This window comes from Acinonyx jubatus, chromosome F2 (genome assembly GCF_027475565.1).
Source record: "Acinonyx jubatus isolate Ajub_Pintada_27869175 chromosome F2, VMU_Ajub_asm_v1.0, whole genome shotgun sequence".
Classification (NCBI taxonomy): Eukaryota; Metazoa; Chordata; class Mammalia; order Carnivora; family Felidae; genus Acinonyx; species Acinonyx jubatus.
This window is the reverse complement of record NC_069394.1, coordinates 31750665-31774665: the sequence shown is the minus strand read 5'-3', so window position 1 is coordinate 31774665 and position 24001 is coordinate 31750665.

Here is a 24001-nt window from a genome sequence, read left to right as displayed (position 1 = left end):
GACTCCAGTCAAAGGGAGGCCTAGCTTCCTTTCTGGTCTGACCCCCACTACCATCTACAACGGCCCACCTCTGCTGGAATCTTTCACTGTGCTTCCCAGTCGTCGACACCTGAAGGGGGGCTCCATTCACCATCAGAGCTTGCTGGCCAGAGTTTGTTCTTCCAACCTCTGTCCAACTAGGAGTCAGGATTGGATTTCAGTCTCCTTTGACTTTTCTCTGGTTGATACTGCAGGAAAATTCTTCCTTTCTCTCTGGCACTCCCTCCCTCTTCATACTTCAGAAGCCAGATGATGTTCTCTATCATGTGGTTCAAATGCCCTTCGAGCAGGAAACTTATGCAGCATCACATGGGTATACTACCATGGTCCCAGAGGCTGTGTGGACAACTGTCCCAGGAGGATTTGGTAGATGGCCAGCGCTTATTCCCGGTTTTTCTTACCTGAATCCTCTCAATCTGTGTGTGTGTGCGCATGGCTGGCCCTTCACACTCATTTATATTAGGCCCCTCGTGAAAGCCATCTTATACGTCTGCAATCATAATGGTTTGACCATACTGTATTTTATGATTAGCATTGCTTTTTAAAAGTCCACATTGCAAGGGACACCTGGATGGCTCAGTCGGTTGGGCGTCCAACTTCAGCTCAGGTCATGATCTCACGGTCCGTGAGTTCGAGCCCCGCGTCAGGCTCTGTGCTGACAGCTCCGAGCCTGGAGCCTGCTTCAGATTCTGTGTCTCCCACTGTCTCTGCCCCTCCCCCACTCATGCTCTGTCTCTCTCTATCAAAAAATGAATAAACGTTAAAAAGATTTATTAAAAGTCCACATGGCTTTATATTCTCCATGATAGTTTATTTTAATGGTTGCATAATATTCTATCTGTTAAAATCATCATTTGCATAATCATTTCCATGTTACTAAATTATAGGTTGTTTTCTCTGTTTGCAAGGCTAAATAATAAAATGTTTAGAGCACAAGATCTGCAATCTGATGTCTCCTGCACTGTGGCACTTAAACACTTTGCACCTCAGTTCCTCATCTGTACGATGGGAAGTGGGCATGTGAAGATTAACTGAGTACATAAAGCATCTAATACATACCTGGCACAGTGTTAGTATTATGGAAGCATTGGTTATTGAAGACTGTTTCACTTCCACTATCTAGAAAATACTTAACAAACACCTCCCTATATATATTTTGCTCTTGAAAAAAATTTTTTAAGCCTACATTCTAAAAATGTTACTTGTTTGATGAAGGAAAGACCAATTTTGTGACTTTTGACCTCTAGACAAACTGCTTCCCATACAGTCCATACTAATTTGCAATTACATAAAAATGACACTAGTTTTGAAACATGTCAAAATGTCTTAACCAATTTTACTATTAGTAAAAACTAAATTATATTTTTTATTAAGTAGGAGACTATTTTTTAAGGAGGTTTGCCATGATTGTTTTCTATTTAATCCTGTATGAAGTCTTTCATAATATTCTAAATCACATAATCAATGCATCCCACTTCAGATAATATAGAAGTATACCTACAATTCAAGAAATACAATGAGATTGACAAACTCATTAGAAACAGTAGATTTTTCTTGGTCTCTCGGATAGAATTGTAAGTTGCAAATTTTCTAGGAGCCCATTGAAATTTGATCTGTATATAGCTCTGTGTGTCTTCCTCTAATTCAGTTGTACTGAAGCCAGTGACTTGGTAGATGGTTTAATTGCCTCTACTAGAGAAGGACAGGGTGATTTGGGGACAGCACAGGATGTCCTGTTTATTAACAATGTGAACTGTTGGTAATGGTTTTTGCCCTGAATTCAAAATCTGTTTTCAACTTCAAGTGAATTTTCATAATAATGACTCACAATGATCATTATGATGATGATCAAACACCTATTATGGAGTATCTACTATGTATCAGACATCTCACTACATATTTGACATTCATTATTCCTAATCATAAATTCTCCACCAACTGTTTGGCAGATAAGGCTGTTGAGAATCTGAGAGCATGAGCAACTTGTCCAACATTAAATGAATAGTAAATGTGCACAGAATAATTCTGTAGTAGGAGCTGCCGTTTTTTTTTTTAACATAACTCCAAAGATTCATTTCATGTAAAATAATAAAAAATTTGAAATTCTATCTTGCTCTACTGGGGAGAACCGTAGTCCATTTTCTGTCTCTTTAAATTCCTCAGAGTGTCTACGCAACGCAAAATAGAGACCTGTCTATATTTTACCCTGTAAAACAAAATCTTCCTTCCTTGGAATTTTGTTTGTTATTTATGTTGGGTGAGAGAACTAAAAGTAAATTTCCCTCACTACCTTCTGGTCTGTGTACCTTCAAAAATTTGCCAACTTAATAACAGATTGGATAATTTATTTTCTCTTCTGGCTTCATCACTTGATGCATGGGACAGCTGTGTCTCTGAACATGTTACTTGCTCAGGGCAAATTGATCCCTAGGAATTAGTGGCTAGTTTTCCCAGATAAACATCAAGATTCTGAAAATGAACACATTGTCTGTACCCATGAAATGAAAACCTTACACAACCTTAGAATTAAGTAAAAATCATTTTCTTCATTCATTCGTTCACAAACGTGTATCAAATGCCCACTATGTGCAAGCACTACCTCAGGCATTAAAAGGAAATGAAGGTAAACAGGAAATAGTCCCACCTTTGATAACAGAGAAGTACACCTACAATTCAAGAAACATGATAAAATTGTGTTATTATGGAAGCACTGTGGAAGGAAACTGAGCCTCCCTGAAACTATGACCTTCTTCCATGGCTTGAGGCAGAATCACTTGTGGAGAGAAGGCTTCCAAAGTTACATTTCCAAGTTTCAAGACTCCCTCATTTATCCCCACAGCGCCGCACAGTGTGTTGGGAAACGAGACCACAAAGCTAAACAAGGCATAAACCCCCAGTGACTAGCAGCACATATTCTTGTGAGGAATATAAACATCTATACAACTGTCTGCTGTACAATGCAGGGAATCTAATGATAAAGGCCTTGGTGATGCTGCTGTACCTCCTGTTCCTCAATATTTAATCACATGGAAGAGTGATTTTTTTTTTTTTTGGCCATCTATCAATTCACTGAATTTATTTATTTTTGTCAAATACCAATTCTTCACGAAGAGCACATCTTTCTGTTATTCAAACTTATGACAGAAAATTTGGTTACCATCCCTGACTAACTTGAACACAATTCTATAGCTACAAATAGCAAAACCAAAAAACCCTTAGAATTTAAGATCCTGGGGATGAAAACTAGAGTCTAAACATTGTGACTCTAACAGGATTTGGGATGAGAATTTGGCGGGGAACTCAGTGGTATAGAATGATGCTTTTGTATTCAAATTTTCTGTGCGTCCCTAGAAAAAGAAAATACATGCTTTAAGTAACCTAGGGGAGAATTTTCTGACATGACTTACTTGGTCTCTGTATCTTGAGCTGTTCTCAATCAGTGTGTTAACACCAACCAACTAATAATTTTTTTTGAGTGCCTACAATGTTTACTGCACCCTTCCAAGAATTCTGAGAAAAAGTCAAAATCCAGCTTAAAAATCTAACCTAAGAGGTTATATGTCTGTGTATATATATGTGTATAGACAGATATATCTCCTTTTAGATTTAAAAAATTCTATAGAATTTTATTTACTCGGACCTTTTTAGAAATATATCTGATCTTTAAAATAGCAAACCTGGGGCACCTGGGTGGCTCAGTCTTTTGGGTGTCCGAATTCAGCTCAGGTCATGATCTCACAGTTTGTGAGTTCCAGTCCTGCGTTGGGCTCTGTGCTGACAAGTCAGAGCCTGGAGCCTGCTTCTGATTCTGTGTCTCCCTCTCTCTGCCTCTCCCCTGCTCATGCTCTCTCTCTCTCTGCCAAAAATAAAAATAAACATTAAAAAAATAAATTAGGGGGCGCCTGGGTGGCTCAGTCGGTTAAGCGTCCGACTTCAGCTCAGGTCACGATCTCACGGTCCGTGAATTCGAGCCCTGCGTCGGGCTCTGGGCTGATGATGGCCCAGAGCCTGGAGCCTGCTTCCGATTCTGTGTCTCCCTCTCTCTGACCCTCCCCCGTTCATGCTCTGCCTCTCTCTGTCTCAAAAATAAATAAACAAAAAAATTTTTTTTAAATAAAAAAAAAGAGATTAGCAAACCTACGTTAAGAATAATCCTGTATGTTTCTATACATGCTTTTCCTCTCCAACATCAATGCTTTATATGGCCCCTGACATTTAGTAGGTAGTTATTCAATATTTTACAATTGATTAGTATTTCTCTGACCAAATATCAGCTAAAAGCGACAACAATAAACCAAGTCACCTATTCAGTTTTTTTTCATATTATTTTAGAAGTTGAAACCATTTAGGGGGAAATAGGAACATTTTTGTAGATTCCTAATATGCTACTTTTGAAACCGGGCTTAACTTTGACATCAGGAGTTGATAATCATTTGGTTGCCAAGGGAAATACATGCTTTGGCTCATCTACTATGGAGCTAAAGCATTGTTTTGCAAATGGTACAAAATTTACAAAACTGAAAGACAATTGCTTATGTCACTGCTAAAGCCCCAAAGAAAATCTCTTCTCTGAATTGACTAATCTGTCTTGCTTCTCTGGGACTATCCTAGGAAGCTAACCTCACATGCTTTCCATTGGCATCATTTTTCAAATGTACTCTTGTAATATTGGAAGATCTCTTTTTAATGTTTATTTTTGAGAGAGAAAGAGAGAGCAGGGGAGGGGCAGAGAGAGAGAGGGAGACAGAGGATACAAAGCGGGCTCTGCTGTGAGATCATGACCTGAGCCAAAGTCTGATGCATAATTGAGCTACCCAGGTGCCCCTATTTTTTTTTTAAATACATTTTATTTTAGAAAGCACAAGTAGGGGAGAGAGGCAGAGGGGGAGAGAGAGAATCTCAAGCAGGCTCCACACTCAGCACAGAGTCCAAAGCAGGGCTAGATCCCACGACCCTGGGATCATGACCCGTGTCAAAATTAAGAGTTGGATGTTCACCTGACTGAGCCACCCAGGGGCCCCAATATTGGAAGATTTAAAGATAGCCAGGAAAATTTTTTCCGCAGCATTCAGTCATTTATTCCTTGTTAAGTACAGAAAACAAACAAAAAGAAAACCCACTGGAATCTATGTAACCTCAAGACGGATTGAGATATCTTTTTATTAGTACCTTCCTAACCTGTCCTGAAATATGCTTAGACCTAGTGAGAGTGCTGGTCTGTTATTAGAGCTTACCTTTTTTGTTTGTTTTGCTGTTTCCAGATATTAAAGGAGGAAATAAATCTCTGGTGAGTTAGCGTGTTTTCACAGGCAGCTGTGATACTTCCCTGCACACTGCCTCTGAGCAATCATACTTAATGTCTGGGCAGAGAACCAATGTCTCATGAGCAGCAACCTGTAGGTCTGATTAAAGAATGGTCTGACGGCTCCCATGGAGATGGCTTTCCAATTTCCTTCAGCCTCCATGTTGGCAGATTTGGGCAAAAAAGCACGATGGCAAAGTAGGAGGCTGTTTGGGGGAAAGGTGGAAAAACACTGTAGAATGTGCAGAGGTCTAAGAAATACCATGAGGCATTCTTTCTCCAGCATGGAAAATAAATGTGAACTTTGATTTCCTGTAACAGGCAGTAGGAGTTTTCCAAATAGAGGCGGCTGTATTTACAAATGAGAACCACAGACGGCTTGATGATTATGAGGACCAGGAAGTCAAATGTACTTTGTCACTATTGCCAGTTTCATGAGAGAGAGATGTCCCTGGTGGAGCACAGACAGCATGTTTGAAGGAGAAGCTGATTATGCCAAGAGGTTAGTATGCCTGAGAGCAGCACTTACTGATTGGTGAGCAGGAGAGACCAGAGAACTAGCAATGAATATTGATCTGTGAGTAGGACGCAGGAGAGCTAGCGATGAAGCAGAATGTATAACTCTCTCTTTAAAACACCTGAGAGAATCAAAGCAACCTGAAATACACATCTAATATAGGAATTACTTTAATTCCCCTGGTCTCGCCTTTTCTCTATCTTAAAATAGCTGGAAGAAAGCCCATCTGTTTGAAATGCAGCACACAAAATGGAAAACATGGAACATTCGAAACTAGTGTTTAGTTTAGAAATATTTGCAGGCAGAATTAAGAAAAAAAATTTGCAAGAAGCGCAGGAGTCTCAGGGAAAGAAATCCAAAAGAAGGTTATAGCCAGATTTACTTCAGGAGCAAAATCAAACCATGATGCACTGTCAGCTTTCACTGGGCTTACTTCCCTTAAATGACAAGTCTCTATTTTTAGAAGTGTTTTCTGGCCAGTTTCTAATCTGTCTTCCTCACTACCTGATGGAGACTCAGAATTACAAAGGCTAGAAAGAACCTTTGCTATAACTCTGCTCTACCTGAATCTCTGAAATTCGCCACGAAGCAATGTAAGGCTCTTTGTCATCAGACCTTACTTGGAAGGCATATAAACTTTTATAAATATGAAATTCCTGGGTTTCTTGAAACTGAGCTTCCCTAAAGGCCATAAGCATTTTTAGATTTCTCATCATTAGAAATTAAAATTTGTTTCACCATGCTGGATATATTGTTACGTAAAATCACTTTAAAATGTAAGTTCTTGATCACACATACAGTAAAATCTCAGGGGAGAAGTCAACTCTGACTAGAAAAAGTAATCTGAGAAATTTCATTTAAATACACTTGCAAGAGAAGTTTTGCTTATTTAACTTTAAAATATGAGCTGGGATATATTTTTAAAAATACTTTCAAAGATTGGGGTGCCTGCGTGGCTTAGTTGGTTGAAAACAGACTTCGGCTCAGGTCATGATCTCACGGTTCCTGGGTTCGAGCCCCGCATCGGGCTCTGTGCTGACAGTGCAAAGCCTGCTCGGGATTCTCTCTCTCTCTCTCTCTCTCTCTCTCTCTCTCTCTTTGTCCACCCACCCCCACCCCGCTAATGCTCTCTCTCTCTCAAAATAAATAAACATTTTTTTAAAAATTAGTCTAAAATTGTTAATATTGTTATGTGAATTTCACCTCAAGAAAAATAATTTTTTCTAATGTTTGTCTTTATTTTTGAGACAGAGAAAGAGCATGAGCAGGGGAGAGGCAGACAAAGAATCAGAAGCAGGCTCAAGTCTCTCAGCTGTCAGCACAGAGCCCGACGCGGGGCTCGAATTCGTCAACTGGGGATCATGACCTGAGCTGACGTCAGCCACTCAACTGACTGAGCCACCCAGGCGCCCCAGAAAAATAATTTTAAAAATGTAAGATGGCAACATCATAGAGAAGGGCAGATGATGGGTGGATGCTTCAGACTGAGCCATCAGGGAAACAACTCCAAAGAAGTTATTTTTAATTAAAACATAAATGTTAAAAGGGGTGCCAGGTTGGCTCAGTCGGTTGTGTTTGACTTTGGCTCAGGTCATGATCTCATGGTTTGTGGGTTCGAGCCCTGCATTGGGCTCTGTGCTGACAGCTTGGTGCCTGGAGCTTGCTTCAGATTCTCTGCCCCTCCTCTGCTCATGCATGCTCACTGGCTCTTTCTCTCTCTCTCTCTTTCTCTCTCACTCTGTCAAAAATAAACAGTAAAAAAATATTTTCAAAGATTATTTTTCATTCAAATTTCCCCATCTTGGTAAACTGTTTCCTTTTGTTGACTCAGCTGAAACAGTAATGTCAAAACCATAGAGCTATAATTATGTAGACACTGTGGTGACCTCCAATGGAGAGAAGTGTGATGAAATTTTTCACTATGACTGTGGTTTGTCACTTTGTTCATTTAGTTCTGTTTTTGTTTTATAAATTGTGAGGCTATGTTTATTAATTGCAGACAAATTTGGAGTTTTAGGTTTATCTGGTAAAGTGACCATCTCTGTCTCTAATAATACTTCTTGCCTTAACACTTACTTTAAAATATATATTACAGCATAGCTACACGGCTTCCTTTTGGTTAGTAATTGTGTAGTGTATCTTTTTTTCTATTCTGCTTTTAAACCCTGTGTCCTGATATTTGAGGTATGTCTTTTGTAAGCATCATATGCTTGGGTTTTGTAGCTGTTTTGTTTTTGTTATTAACCCATCACTGCTTTTTAATTTGATAATCACTTGCCATAAACTAATGGCTGGCACATTTGGATTTAATTCTACCATCTTCCTATTTGCTATTTGTTTTAGTTGTTTTTTGTTCCTTTTGCCTTCTTGTTGATTAATCAAGTGTTTTTATTTTATTACATTTTTCTCCACTAGCTTGTCGGTTATATATTCTTTTATTACCTTTCAGTGGTTACCCTAAATATTATCATATAACTTTGACATTTTAGCATCTGTTCCAAATGAATAGTTCTACCATTTCCCAACAAGGATCTGAGAATATATTTATTCTATTTATGCCTCCTCCCTTTTTTGGTATTGTTTGATTCTAAACTTATTTAAACTGCAAGTTATTATTGCTATTGTTTTATGCAGTTAATACTCGTTTATACTTAATTGCATGTTTACCTTTTCTGTGCTCTTCACGTTTAAATTTTGCCTCTATAACTAGATTGCCATCTCCTTATACAAGGTTTATTTGTTGTCCTCATAATATCAGTCTCCCTGACCATGCGCTATGTAACAACTTAAGTTCCGACAATATCAAACACTCCCAACTGCGGGCTCATCCCGATTTAACAGGATGGCTATTTTGTTGCTATCTTTGCAGATGTCACTCCTTTTCCCTCCAAACCCCATATCTCTGTCTTCCAGATTAGCTCAAAGACCAGATCAGATCTGGATCGCATGTCCCTGCTCTGTGACATAAATTTAATTGGCTATATACACTGAAAGTTTACAAGACATTGAATTTCGTGGTATCGGGACAGTGCTCTTTACCTCTGAATATGTGGTCCTGAGTTCTGTGTTTGGCACATGTTTTAGTTTTCTATGGCTTCTGTAACAAAGTACTACGAAGTAGGTGGCTTAAATTACAGAAATTTATTGTCTCATTGTTCTGGAGGCCAGAAATCTGAAATCAGTGTTAACAGGGTTGATTCCTTTTGAGGGCTCTGAGAGAATAATCTGTTCTTGGTCTTTCTCCTTAGCTTGTAGATGGTCTCTTAAATGTTCATACATTCTGTTTCCAAATTCCCCATTTATAAGGAAACCAATAGTATTAGATAGAGCCCAATCTAACCAATTCATTTTAACTCAACACCTTATCCCCAAGAAAGTCCACCTTCTGAAGTAATGAGGGTTAAGATTTCAACATGAATTTTGGAGGGACACAATTCAACTCATAACAGCACATAATAGGTATTTAATTACTATACGTGGAATAATTCATTTGGGGAATGAAGAGTTTGTAGCACCTATGTGGACATAGAGTTTCTGATCAACTTGCATGTTTGAGATAATGGGACTTAACTTTCAATTTATACTACACAATTTATATATAAAAGTTCTAGACAATACATGAGTTGACCAAAAGATTAGCAAAATGATATAAATGTGTAGGCCCCTGTGGTGATAAAAATGATTATTAAACTTACTTTGATGTACATATAACACAAAATTTTAGATTCATCATGCTGAGACATATTTAAAAAGAACTTGTAATCACCAAGTATTTACTTGTTACTAACTACATTTCTGGAAACCTTCAGAAACAGATGATTTTTTTTAAATATGAAAATTTGAATTTAGTCACTAGAGGGAGCTGTATGTCACTGTACATAGTAACTTAAAGAGCAGATGTCAATATTTAAGAATTATAAACATTGGTAGAAACTAAATTTATAAAGTAAGAAAATCAGGAATAGAGACACTTTAAGAATAAATCAGATTTGAACAAATTCACCTAATATTTACAGAACATACTGCCCAACAACATATTGCCCAACAGCAACAGTCTTTGCGAATGCACAGAGAACAATTACCAGGCTAAACCATATTCTAGGCCATTACAGAAACCTCAGGGGACTTCCAAACAACTTCAGACATGTGAATATGTCATCTGACTACAATGAGATTAAGTCAAGAACAGATTCCTAGAAAAATCTCTAAATATTTGGAAACTAAACACCCTTCAAAATAACTCATGGATCAAAATAAATAGATAGATATTGTGGTGTCTGGGTGGCTGAGTTGGTTAAGCGTCTGACTTCAGCTCAGGTCATGATTTCATGGTCCATGAATTTGAGCCCCGTGTGGGGCTCCATGCTGACAATTTAGAGCCTGAAGCCTGCTTCGGATTCTGTGTCTTCTTTTCTCTGCCCCTCCCCTGCTGGTGCTCTGTCTCTCTGTCTCTCTCTTAAAAATAAACATTAAAAATTTTTTTTAAAGAAATAGGTATTTTAAAATGAATGAAAATGAAAACAGTACATATCAAAATATGGGGTGTTGATAAAGCAGTACACAAGAGGAAATATATAAAATAACATGCTTTTATTAAAAAAATTAAGTTCTCAATACAGTGACCTCAGGTTGCACCTAAATTAAAAAAAAAAAAGCAAATGAAATGCAAAGTAAGCAGAAAACAATAAAATCATGAAGATCAGAATGAAATCTAGGAAATGGAAAAAGAAAAGCAATGGAGAAAACCAATGAAATCTAAAGCTGGTTCTTTGAGCAAATCAATAAACTTGATAAAACCCTAACTAGTCAGACCAGGTGATCATAAAAGAGGGAAGACACAAATTAACGAGACAAGAACAGGAGTGATGACATTACTACAGACTCTACAGAGCTGCTATTAAAATACACATGGAATGCAATTGTTATTGGGTTTGTTTTTTGGGTTTTGGGTTTTGTTTCTTTGTGTTTTTTTTTTTTTTCAGAGAAAGAGAGTGAGAGAATCTTAAGCAGGCTCCATGCCCAGCATGGAGCCCGATGCAGGACTCAATCCCATGACCCTGGGATCATGACCTGAGCGGAAATCAAGAGTTAGATGCTTAACTGACTGAGCCCCGCAGGTGCCCCTGGAATGCAGTTTTAATAACCTAGGGACTATGAAAAGAATACCTTTGGTGACTGGTCTTCCCCACCCTGACTTCTGTTGGCAAGGTTTGAGACTTTCTTTGGATTCTCTATAGCATTCTTGTACCTACCCCCCTAATATTTTAAATTACCTTTATATGTATGTAACTCCTACCCTAGACAAAGAGTTTCTGCAGACATTTGCTGAACAAAATACTTGGAAGTATGAAGGTATAAAATACTCTAGATTACAGAGTTATAACAGAGTAAGAGGGAACATCAGAGTCAGCAAGCTTACTTTGAGTGACTTCTTGGGGTGACCACCTGGTGGCCCCTCTGGAAGAAAAGACACATTAAAATAGCAGAAGGGAGCAGCTGGATCCCTTTCTTGCTTGTCACCTCTAATTTGCTTTTTCCTAACTATTCATGAGATTGAGTGTATTTTCATAAGTTTTGGCCACCTGCATTTCTTTTTTGAGAGATTGAATTTTTATATTTTTTGCCCAATTTTATTTTTTGTTTTTGCTTCAAGACTTCATAAAGATAGATAGTTGGGGTTTCAACCCTTTGAGTTATACTTTTGTTGCAAATGTTTTTCTCAAGATAAAGTTTATTTTTTACTATTGCTGACAGTCTTTTACTGTTATTTTTTTTAATTTATATTTTAGTTCCCCAAGTGTTGTAGGTTTCATTTTTCTGAGTTTCCCAACTAATAAATGAAAAGATACCCAAAATTTGAAATATACAATCTACTAAATTTTCTTCTAACATATTGTTTTGTACTGTAGGCTTAAATTCTTAACCTATCTGGAGTAAATTTTGTATATGGTATGAGATGGAATCTACTTTACCTTTCTTCCAGATTAAATGCCAGTAACACCACCACATTTATAAAGTAAACAATCATATTTTCTGTAGAATTGAAATGCAAACTTTTCTACACAGTTTCCATAGGCACTCAAGAATTTATTTTAGGACTCTAATCTTCTACCAATATTTTTCTTTGTTTCAATACTAATACCATGCTGTTAATTTTACAGTGAATTTTCAATGTGTCAATACTTAACAAGTTCCCCACCAATTTTCAAACTCATTTTGATAAGGGTGCCTGGGTGGTGGAGTTGGTTAAGTGTCTACCTTTGGCTCAGGTCATGATCTCTTGGTTCGTGGGTTTGAACCCCATGTCAGGCTCTGTGCTGACACCTCAGAGCCTGTTGCCTGCTTCAGATTCCGTTTCTCCTTTTCTCTCTGCCCTTCCCACACTCCTGCTCTGTCTCTCTCTCTTTCTCTCAAAAATAAATAAACATTAAAAAAGTTTTTTCAAGTAAATAAAACTCATTTTGGTAGATACTTTAGACTTCCTGCGTGTATAATTATATCATTTGCAAATTCAAGTTTTATTCCTCTTTCCAGTATCTAAAACTTTTTCCTTATTACATTTGCCAGAATCACCTTTGATATTATACCTAGAGGTAATTTGGGGTATTCCTGTCTTATTCCTGATTTTAATGGAAATGACTTTATCATCCACCATTTGGTATAATATTTGCTTTTGGCTTTAGCAAATAGTCTTAATTATGTTTAAACATTTGCTTGTGTTCTTTTTAAATTTGATATGTAGATTTTGAAATTTACAAAAAGGTATTGAGAAAATAATAACTATTGTAAATACACCAACCAGGATTAACATGGATAATATTCCATTCTCATTCTAGTCAGTGTTTTCATTTACAATGTTTTTTAAATTTTATCAAAGCCTTTTTATTATCAGCTTCTATAAACATGAAATCCCTTCATAATTTGTAGATGCACTTAATTATATTAATGATTATATATTTCTTAATTTCTTTAAATTAAGTTTATTTTCTTGTAATAAATCCTATTTGGTTATCTTGAATTAATCTCACCTCATTACTAAATTTGGTGATATGAGAATTTTTACATATTTATAAACGAATTTGATCTATTTTTCTTTTTCATATTAAATATAACATATTTGTATTAGGTCTATGCTTCATAATAATTTTATTGTCTAAAATAGTTTAGGGGCGCCTGGGTGGCGCAGTCGGTTAAGCGTCCGACTTCAGCCAGGTCACGATCTCGCGGTCCGTAGGTTCGAGCCCCGCGTCGGGCTCTGGGCTGATGGCTCAGAGCCTGGAGCCTGTTTCCGATTCTGTGTCTCCCTCTCTCTCTGCCCCTCCCCCATTCATGCTCTGTCTCGCTCTGTCCCAAAAATAAATTAAAAACGTTGAAAAAAAAAATTAAAAAAAAAATAAATAAAATAGTTTAAATGCCCTAAGAAGTGTATTCTCTTTAAAAATTAGCTCAAACTAAGCTGTAAACAAGGCTTATACCTTCTTAATATGGTGACTTTTCAGTTATGTTTGTGGGATCTTTAATGGTGATCAATCCATTTAGATACTTTGTCTCTCCTTGGGTCAATTTTTCATAGTATTTATTTGAGGAGTATGAAATCATTTTCTCTAGATCCTTACACTTCTTGCCATGTATTCTTTTAAAGTTACACAAAGTTGCATAATCTCTCACAATTTGAAAACTACTTCCATATCTGTGATTTTATGTTCCCTCAATGTCAATGTCAAAAATTTTTATGCTCTATTTCCTTGTCTGATTGCCATAGTTTTATTTTATTGCACCTTTCAAAGTACCAGTTTTTATATTTCTTTATCCTTTCTATGATTTTTGTTTGTGTTGACTTTTTTCAACCTGGGCTTTAAAATAATTACCTTCAGGTTGGCAACAAGACTTTTTTTTTTTTAATCTCCTATTTATTTTTGAGAGAGAGAAAGAGTATGAACAGGGGAGGAACAGAGAGGGAGACACAGAATCTGAAGCAGGCTCCAGGCTCTGAGCTGTCAGCATAGAGCCTCATGTGGGGCTTGAACCCATAAGCCATGTGATCATGACCTGAGGCAAAGTTGGACTCAACCAACTGAGCCACCCACACACCCCAACGAGACTCTTAATCAGACTAGCTTCAAGACCTAAAATGTGTATACATCACTACAAAAGAAAAGGCTAAAGTCTCAGAGAGGAACCCACTGTTTATTAAATATCTTCTGTATAAATGGTACCTACTGGCACTAATCATTCCCAGCCTCCCTGAGAAAGATGGAATATACCAAAGAGGAAGGTAAAGAAGTGACAGGCACATGTAGGTCTACAGGGTGTGTGAACTCCCATTATATAATGTTTTCTTTTTTTTTGGAGCTTCCCATAGTATCCCTAGATTCCTTCACCCAACTAAGGTTGAAACTGAGGAACACAGACAAAAGCAATCACTGGCTATTAGGATAAAAACAATTCATGAAGACTTTAGGCATGATCAAGGTGAAGTAGGAATCTTACCTCTAAAAAGAATCTTGTCTCTTGTCTCTATATCTCTTCATGTATTTTGTTTTACTCTCAGCAGTATTTCTAAAAAGAATTTATTTTAAGCAATGCTTCTGTTTACATTAAATTTATGCCGACCACTGTGGCAGTCTGGGGGGGGGGGGGACACACCTCCAAAAGATAACATTCACTCTGAACCTGTGAATATCACCTTATAGTCAAAAGACTAAATGCTACCTTGCTTAGAAAAGGATCTTTGTAGATTTTATGAGGGTAAGTGTTTTGGAATGAGGAGATTATCTTGGGTCCTAAATGCCAACACAAATATTTTTTTATGAGAGAGAAGCAAAGGGAGATAACACACACATGCACATGCATACACGCACACGTGCATGCACACACACACACAGTGGAGAGAGGCAGAGATTGAAGTGATACAGCCACTAGGTGAAGGAACACTAAAAAATGTCTGCAGCCCCTAGAAGCTTTAAGAAGCAAGCAACAGATTCTCCCATTAGAACATAGACACCTTGATATCGGACTCTGGCCTTTAGAACTGTAAGAAAATACATTTTGTTTTTTTTAAGCCACCAAGTTTGTGGTAACTTGTTACAGCAGCTAGGAAACTACTTAAACTGCTTTATGTCTTAAATTCAATTTTTTAAAAGGTTAAGGAGAAATCTTTAGAGTTTATTATCATATTTTATCATTTAATAAAGGTAAAAACTGAAATTCTTTGATTCACGAAGATTTGTTTGAAACGGTCATCTTTTAGCAAGACAAAAGAAGGCCAGAGGCAACTGAATAAAAAATGATATGACTCAAGTTCTAAACCCCAAGTAGTTCCTGCTCAAGTACATATTGATTATGAACCAACAAAGTCAGTTTTTATTGAAATCCATTAATGGATGGGCAGACATTGGAGTCTCACTGACTTTAGTTGCATGAAATTTCTTTTAATTTCTTTTATAAATCTGTAAGTTAAGGTAACACTTGATTAGAGGGAAGCCATAATAAACCCACATCCCATGGGCACAAAATTTTACTTACCTACACCTTCTAATTTTTTATTCATACTGCAAGTTAAAATATATATGTAATAAGTGAATCAGATTTCATGATAATAAATTCCAAAGAATCATCTTGCTTTAATAATAGTTTGGACAGTTATCAGATTTTTATCAACATTATCTCCAATCTTTACAGTGGTTTTGAAAATTAGATTTTAGTTTCCATTTTAGAAATGAGTTAAGTGAGAATTAGACTGTTATTTGCTGAGGGTTTTAAAGACAAAAAGATATAAACTAAGGAAGTTCTGACTTTCTAGCCTATGTTCTTTCCACTATACTGCATTTCCTCTTAACTGATAGTTGCCACCGCATATTGCTTGAAAAAGGAAAAAGACCTTAAAGCTTGACCTTCTTCTTTGTCCTTTTCTTCCTTTCCCCCTTCCCCTCCCTCCATTTTTTCCCTCTTCTTCCGTCCTTTTCTCATCAAAAGGATCTTTGAGTTGGCTCGGAGATAGAACTAAAATTGTCATTTTTTTTCTATAACAAAACCTGTACTGGGTTCTTATATCAATGTTTACCTAATTAGTGATAAAATTGATTTTAGCACACAATTTTCTTCATGTATTGTGTGCTTCATGTGCAACACTGCAAGTTATTTTCTAAAATTCTCATAAATATAACCTTACTCCCCAAAATAGAGGCATATAAATAGAGCTTAGTGATCTATGACAAAGAGGCAAGGGTAACACAATAGAACAAAGATCGTCTTTTCAGTAAACAGTATTGCAACATCTGGACATCAGATGCAAAAAACAAAAAAAACCAAAAAAAAACAAAAAAAAAACCCCTGAAACATCAACCTCACATGCTTCACAAAATAGATCACAGACCTAAATATTAAACACACAACTATAAAACTCTTAGATCACATAGGAGAAGACCTAGATGACCATGGGTTTTGTAATGGCTTTATAGATCCAACACCAAAGGCACAATCCATGAAAGAAATAATTGATGAGCTGGACTTCGTTAAAATTAAAAACTCTACTCTGCAAAAGACAATGTCAGAGAATTAGAAGACAGACTTGGAGAAAGTACTTGCAAAAGATATTTCTGATAAAGATCTGTTATCCAAATGATACAGACGCTTGAAACTCAATAAGAAAATGACCTGATTTTTAAAATGATGACATCAGGGGCACCTGAGTGGCTCAGTTGATTGAGAGTCTCTTGATTTGGGCTCAGGTCATGATCCCAGGGTTGTGGGATTGAGCCCTAGGTCGAGCTCCTGGCTGGGCATGGAGCCTGCTTAACATATTCGCTCTCCCTCTCCCTCTGTCCCTCCCCACTCCTCCTCCCTAAAATAAAGTAATGACATCATATATCATCAGGGAAATGCAAATTAAAACAATGGAATACGGCTACACACCTATTAGAATGGCCCCAATCTAGAACACTGACCGTACCACATGCTAGTGAGGATGTGGAGGAATAGGAACTCTCCTTCACCACTGGTGGGAATGCGAAATAGTGCAGCCACTTGGGAAGACAGTTTGGCGGTTTCTTACAAAACTAAACATATTCTTACCATATGATCCAGCATCATGCTCCTGGGTATTTAACTAAATGAACCGAAAACTTATGTCCACACAAAAAACCTGTGCACAGATGTTTATGGCAGCTTTATTCATAATTATCAAAACTTAGAAGCAATCGAGATGCCCGTTGGCAGATGAATGAGTAAATAAACTGTGGTGCAATCAGATAGTGGAATATAATTCAGAGCTAAAAAGAAAGGGAGCTATCAAGTCATGAAAATACAGGGAGGAAACTTAAATGCATATTACTAAGTGAAAAAGCCAATGTGGGAAAGCTACATAACGCAGGATTCCACAGGTATGACCTTCTGGAATAGGCAAAACTATGGAGATAATAAAAAATTCAGTAGTTTCCAGGGGTTAAGAGAGCGATAGGATAGAGCACAGAAGAATTTTAGGGTGGTAAAGCTACCCTGTATGATACGCTAACGATGCATACCTTCATCATTATACATTTGTCCAAACCCATGGAATGTCCAACACCAAAAGTGAACTGTAAACTAGGGACTTTGGGTGATTATGATGTGTCGGCGTAGGCTCATCGGTTATAACAAGTGGATCACTCTGGTGGGGGATGTTGGTAATGGGGGAAACTGTACAGGTGTGAGGGCAGGAGGTATATGAAAAAATCCCTGTACCTTCTTAATTTTGCCGTGAACCTCAGCCTGCTCTAAAAAATCTTTGTAAAATGCTACATTTACTTAGGGTGTTTAATCCTCGGATTCTGGCCCTGTTTTTCATTGTCTGTCTCAGAAATGGTATATCTTTCCAGTTGCCCAAGATACAAATCTCCGAACCATCTGCAACTTGACTCTCCATCACCCAAGTTCCTTTCACACCACGTATAGCCTAATCAAATTCTGTCAAATTTTAAGGTGGGAGGCATAGGCCGATTGAAAAATCTAATAAAAACTCATACCCAAAAGGCACTTATATAAAAAAAAGAAAAAGTGCATGCAGTTTCAGGGACTTCACAGATGTCTCAGAACCCATCCTTAGATGGTGTCTTAGAAACCCTGCCTCTGCTAAGCATTTTCTCCTTAATCTGTCTCAGCTTTGCATCTTCACACTGCAGTCTTCTTCATGTTTCACCTGAATTATAGTTTAGTCTCTCAGCTGATTCTCTGACTCCTGTCTCCACTCTATTCATGAACCAGATGCCAGGCTAAACTTTCTAAAATAGATAACTGAGCATACCCGATCCTGTCAACAGTGCCTAGAAACAGCTCATGCTGGCAGGCAAGTACTGACAATAGACATTTCTTCCTGGCTTGGAGTTTAGGGATAGGTTGGTACTTTGAGATCAGTCACAGTGGGAGTATTTGCACTATGAAAATTGGTAAACAATACAAATCAGACTTTTTTATTTAGAGAAGAGGTTTACTAGCACAATACAGCCTGTATTGTTAACGTCTGGCATTTCCTGTTGTCTAAAGTTCAAACTCTTAGCATTTGAGGCCCCTGGAATCTGGTCTTAAATGTCCTTTCCGGCCCGTTTTCTCTCTATTCTCCACGACCAAAGCTATAATCTCCAGCCACCTCAAGCTGCTCATAGCCCTCTGATTATAGTAAATGATCTCCCAGATCTGTAACCCAGAATGTGCCAGTCCCAATACCAAGAGCCCTTCTCAAAAGCCTAATAATCTATTTTGTTCAAAGTTGATCATAACTATTGCCCTTGCTGACCAGTCTTTCCTAATACTAATACTAATACCAGTATTTCCTAATACTCACAATCCCTACTATGCTCCAAGAACAGTCCTTTACCCCTCCCAGGACATTTAACAATTGTTTAATAAACATTTATTGAGTGTGCTCTAGGCAATGGCAATGTATTTCTGTCCAAACTGTAAGTTCCTTCCAGTCAAAGATTGTATTTATCTTTTTGATTTCCAAGATTGACCCTCCATCCTAAGTTTAGAACTTTATCCACTGTAGACATGATGTGCAATAAATTTGTTGAGTTTAATCAAAACCCTTTATAGTACAATTCAACATCTCATTGAATTTGTAATAGGGTTCCAGGTAGTGAAGCTATAACAAAGCCTATATACGTGTCTGTATAACATGTGGCACAGTCGAAAGTGGGTATTAACTGTTAAGAAAGTAGAGGATAATATCTACAGTACGACACATTGTCTTCAAGGCACACAGAGAAGTACTTCTGGGTAACTTATGTCTTGTTCTGAAGGTTAACTTATGACTTCCTTTATTACATTATTTAACTATGTGCTGAGAACCCCTGTTGAGGACAGTCATTGGCAAAACTACTCTTAGGAGCAGGTTTGAGAATCTATGGTTTTGCCCAGCTTTGGTGGATATTAACCAAGCTAGATGTCACATCTTTCCTATGACTCATTCCTCACAGCTTTCAGGAAGAATGAATATTTCTATTCCTAAATTCCCAAAGAGGAAAGGAAGGCAAAAGAAGACTGTGTGGTTTGTTCACATTTAGCATGAAATGTGAATAGCATATGCACTGACACAAAGCAACCAGACAGCATTTTAATTGCTCATCTAACCTCCGGAAAGAGTCACCATCTGTTGAAATTCTGAAGATTAAAAGATATAAAACCTGACAAAAAACCGAAAGCACATAATAAACCATAGAGCCTACTCACAAATCTTGGAAAATATCCACAGTAAAATGTAATTTATCTACAAATAAGAAGAGAATAATATCCCCAATTAAAAGAGAGTGCCAGGAAGCATTCACATGGGGATAGAACACAAAATGAAACAGTGTTTTAACCTTTGAAAGACAGCCTACAATGAAAGCCTGGTTTTCCGTGGTTAAGGTAATACCCTTCACATTCTCCTCGGAAATCAAACCTTGTCCCTAAACAACCTGCTTTTTTTTTTTTTTTTTTTTAATCACCAAGATGAGTTTCAAATTATCAAAGGCTACCTGACATTTGACCACTGTCACAGAGACAAGTTCTTCATCTCTGGAAATGTCAAAGTTTTGCCACCCATCGGTTTTTAATAGGTATTTTTAAAATTCCATTTTGTAAGTAAAAATTGTCAACACTCTAAAACTGAACTTCAGTCTCCCAGGTACTTCTGTGTGCACAACAGAGTTCTCAAGGTGTGTAAAGTCTACTAATGAAGGTTAATATGTTGACCTTACCTCAAATCTTCATTTAACTTCATGAAATTATGCTGGTTATACAGTAATCAGAGAGAGGTGACATTTCAACTGAATCCCTGCCTTAACTATAATCACTCAATAGACAGTTGTTAATAGCAGCTAATACTCATTGAAGCAGTTGAAGAGTTTTATGTTATTAATTCCCTAATCTCACCCAATCCATGTGAGATCAGTGCTATCATTAGCATTTTACATTCGAAGAAACTAAGGCATCAAATGTTTTTTAAGTGGGCCTCACACCCAGAGGGGAGCCCAATGTGGGGCTTGAACTCATGACTCGGAGATCAAGACCTGAGCTGAAATCAAGATTCGGATGCTTAACTGACTGAGCCACCCAAGCACCCCTGTTGTTGTTGTTGTTGTTGTTGTTGTTTTCTTTTTAATATGCTCAATATTAGTAGTAATTTTTAAAGTTGAAATTCCAACCTAGCCAGTCTGGTGCCAACACCCACACACTTAGCCACTATTTCAAACCTAAAAAAAAAAAGTTCTGATAAATTTTAACAATATATGCTATTTATGAACTCACGTGTCGTGGAACATTCTAGAAGACATTATTTATTTTTTTTTTTGGCAATTGAGTGACAGCATTCACAATGGTCTCAAAAACACTAGACCTATAAAGTTGTAGCTAATAATTATGAAATGCTTACTATATGTCAGATACCATGTGCTACTGAAAATCTGAAAATTAATGAGGAATGACCCTGCCTTCCAGAATTTTAGAGTTGGGGGAGGCAGATTCATAAATAGAGCACAGCTATATGGTATAGGGCTATGGCAGGACTGCACAGAACACCGAGAGAGGACACAGAGTGCCATGTCCTCCCCACAGGCGAGACTAGGGAAGGAAGCTCAGGGTAGGTGTTACATGGTTGGATACTGTGGTAGACAGAATAATGCCCCCACCCCCCAAACATGTCTGTGTCCTTTTTTTTTTTTTTAAATCCCTGGAACCTGTGAGTATGTTACCTTTCACAAAAAAATGGAGTTTGCAGATGTGATTAAATTAAAGATCTTGAGACGGGGAGATCATCCTGAATTATCCAGGTGGGTCCAACATAATCACAAAGGTATTATAGGAAAGAGGGAGGAAGGAGAAAGAGGAGATGTGAAAATAGAAGCAGCAGTCAGAGTGAAGTGATTGTTGGCTTTGAAGACGAAAGAAGGCTACAAGTCCATGAACGAAGGCAGCCTCTAGACACTGGAAAAGACAAAGAGCAGAGTTTTCCCCAAACCCCCAGAAGGACCACAGCCCTGCCACATCTTGACTTGAGCCCCACAAAACCCATTGCAGACCTCTGAGCTCCAGAACTGTCACATGATACGTCTGTGTTGTTTTAACGCACTACGTTTGTGCAATTTGTCGTAGAACAACAGGAAACTAACACACGCTTCAGGTTTCAGGTCTTCGGTGTCAACCCTGCAGGTTGTCACTGGCCACTTGTACAGATGTTTCCCTGTTACTCTCTCTTACATCACCTGAGGGTTTTTTTCTTCATGGAATTTACTGACATTTTAACTCTGCAACTATTATTTTTACTTACTTAATGTTTCTTCCACATTGAGCTGTTAACTCCATAAGAGCAGTAATACGCTTTGCCTAGCACAATACGTAATACATGCACAGCACTCAGTGATGTTTGATGATGAGGGGGGAAAAATAGGAATGAACTGAGGCTTGGTATATCTCAACCTATAGGTGAGGATGTGTAGACGGGCCCCTTCAGGAAACAGAAAGTTATCCATGTGTCTGGAACCAGAGGAGAGGAAAGGACAAGAAAGTTGGAGAGGGATTCTGCTCAGTAGCTTGGTCTTCATGACCATCCCACAAGCAAAGAATGTCATGCCAAGATTTTTTTTTTAACTTCATCAGATGTGGTTTATTAAAAAAATAAATCATTCTCACAGTATGGTGGAAAATTATTGGAAGGAACCAAGACTAGAGGCAGGAAAATGAGACTTTTGTGTTAGCCCCATATGGAAATTAGGAGTCGAAACCAAAGGGATGAGGAGGTGGAGGGAAGGCAACTAATTTACACAGTAAAAAGTGACCTTTTTCTTTTAGAAGACCTACTCTTGGCAAAAATAAAGAGCACATGTTAATTTAAGTAAACAATTTTGTTAGTCTTTCAGTTATTATCTGGGCTCGATAATTTATATTTCTTTTTTATTTATTTTAAAAAAAAATTTTTTTTCAACGTTTATTTATTTTTGGGACAGAGAGAGACAGAGCATGAACAGGGGAGGGGCAGAGAGAGGGAGACATAGAATCGGAAACAGGCTCCAGGCTCTGAGCCATCAGCCCAGAGCCTGACGCGGGGGCTCGAACTCACGGACCGCGAGATCGTGACCCGGCTGAAGCCGGACGCTTAACCGACTGCGCCACCCAGGCGCCCCGATAATTTATATTTCTAAAGTACGTTGAGTCTTCAGAGTTCTGAGCACATTTTAAACATAAAACAGCATTTCACAAACGTTACTCAGAAACGAAGATCATGATTTTCTTACCACGTGTTTATCATCTGCACTATTGTGTGTATAGTATTTTTATTTAAAGAAACATTAAATCAACAATTTCAAGAAATCAGCCTCATTCTAGGCAAGATCAGTAAAATCACAATTCAGAGTGCCACCTGTATTTTCTAAAATGTATTAAAATATTTAACTACTAAAATCAGTGTTAACTGTTTACTACCTAAAATCATCTCACCATGTCACCACTCATGTGCCATCCTATGGTTGATATGGAGAATAATCTGTATGAGCATGCCTCCCTAAAAACAAAATGAGTTTGCAAAAGAAAACAAAGGGTTAAGAACACTTTGGTTCAACTCTCATGTCCACCTTTCTTTTTTCCATATTTATTCATTTTTGAGAGAGAGACACACAGAGAGTGAGCGGGGGAGGGGTAGAGGAAGAGGGAGACACAGAATCCAAAGCAGACTCCAGGCTCCAAGCTGTCAGCACAGCCAAAACGGCGTAGACACGGGGCGGGGTGCTCATACTCACAAGCTGTGAGATCATGACCTGAGCGAAGTCAGACACTTAACCCCATGAGCCACCTAGGTGCTCCTCATGTCCGCCTTTGATTTGGTGTTTACACTTAAGTCATTGAACAGAGTCTGACGTATTCGTCTGGGAGATGAGAGCAATTGCTGGGCATCTAAAGGCTCTCTTTCTTCACCTGTGCGTTCTAGAGCCACACCAGCTTCCACGCTTTGTGCTAAACTGCTCTAATGGAAATCGTTTTCTGATACCAGCAAAAATGATAAGCGTTAGAGATTTTAGAATTTATTTTTAGTTAGTACCGTTGACCAGTGCAAAATAGAATGTTTTGTCTGAGTCACATCTACATCTTCCACTATCTTCTGGATTAGTTATATTTTTCAACAACTCCCCAAGAATTTTTTCCCTGTTGTTTTGCTTTGCCTTGTTACCCTGTTCTATGTACTGGCTATAACAGGGGGAGCTACAACGTGTCCCCCAGTCCTCTAAGATATTCTGGGCTACAGAGGGTAGAATATTCTATTGCAAAATGAACCACCTTAACTGAACCATCTTACATCTAGGGAAGCTGAAATTTAAAACATTCCATAGGCCATATTTCTCAAGCTCTCCCATCAAGTCAATACATTGTAAATTCTATTTCAAACATTTTAATCACTGGTTTTAGATGTGAACTTGTAAATTTGGGGTAAACAAGTGAAAAGTTTGGCTTTCGGAATTTCTCCTTTCAGTATGACTTTAGCCACTGGCATTTACTGAGCATGCATAGGATGAATTAACTGAATCAAGCGTTCCTTTACAAAATCACTATAGTGTAACCAAGTCATTCCTTAATCAGCAAAATCTCATTTTCTGATTATTTTATTTCGGAATATGTAATTGAGCAAGTTGAGCCTCAAT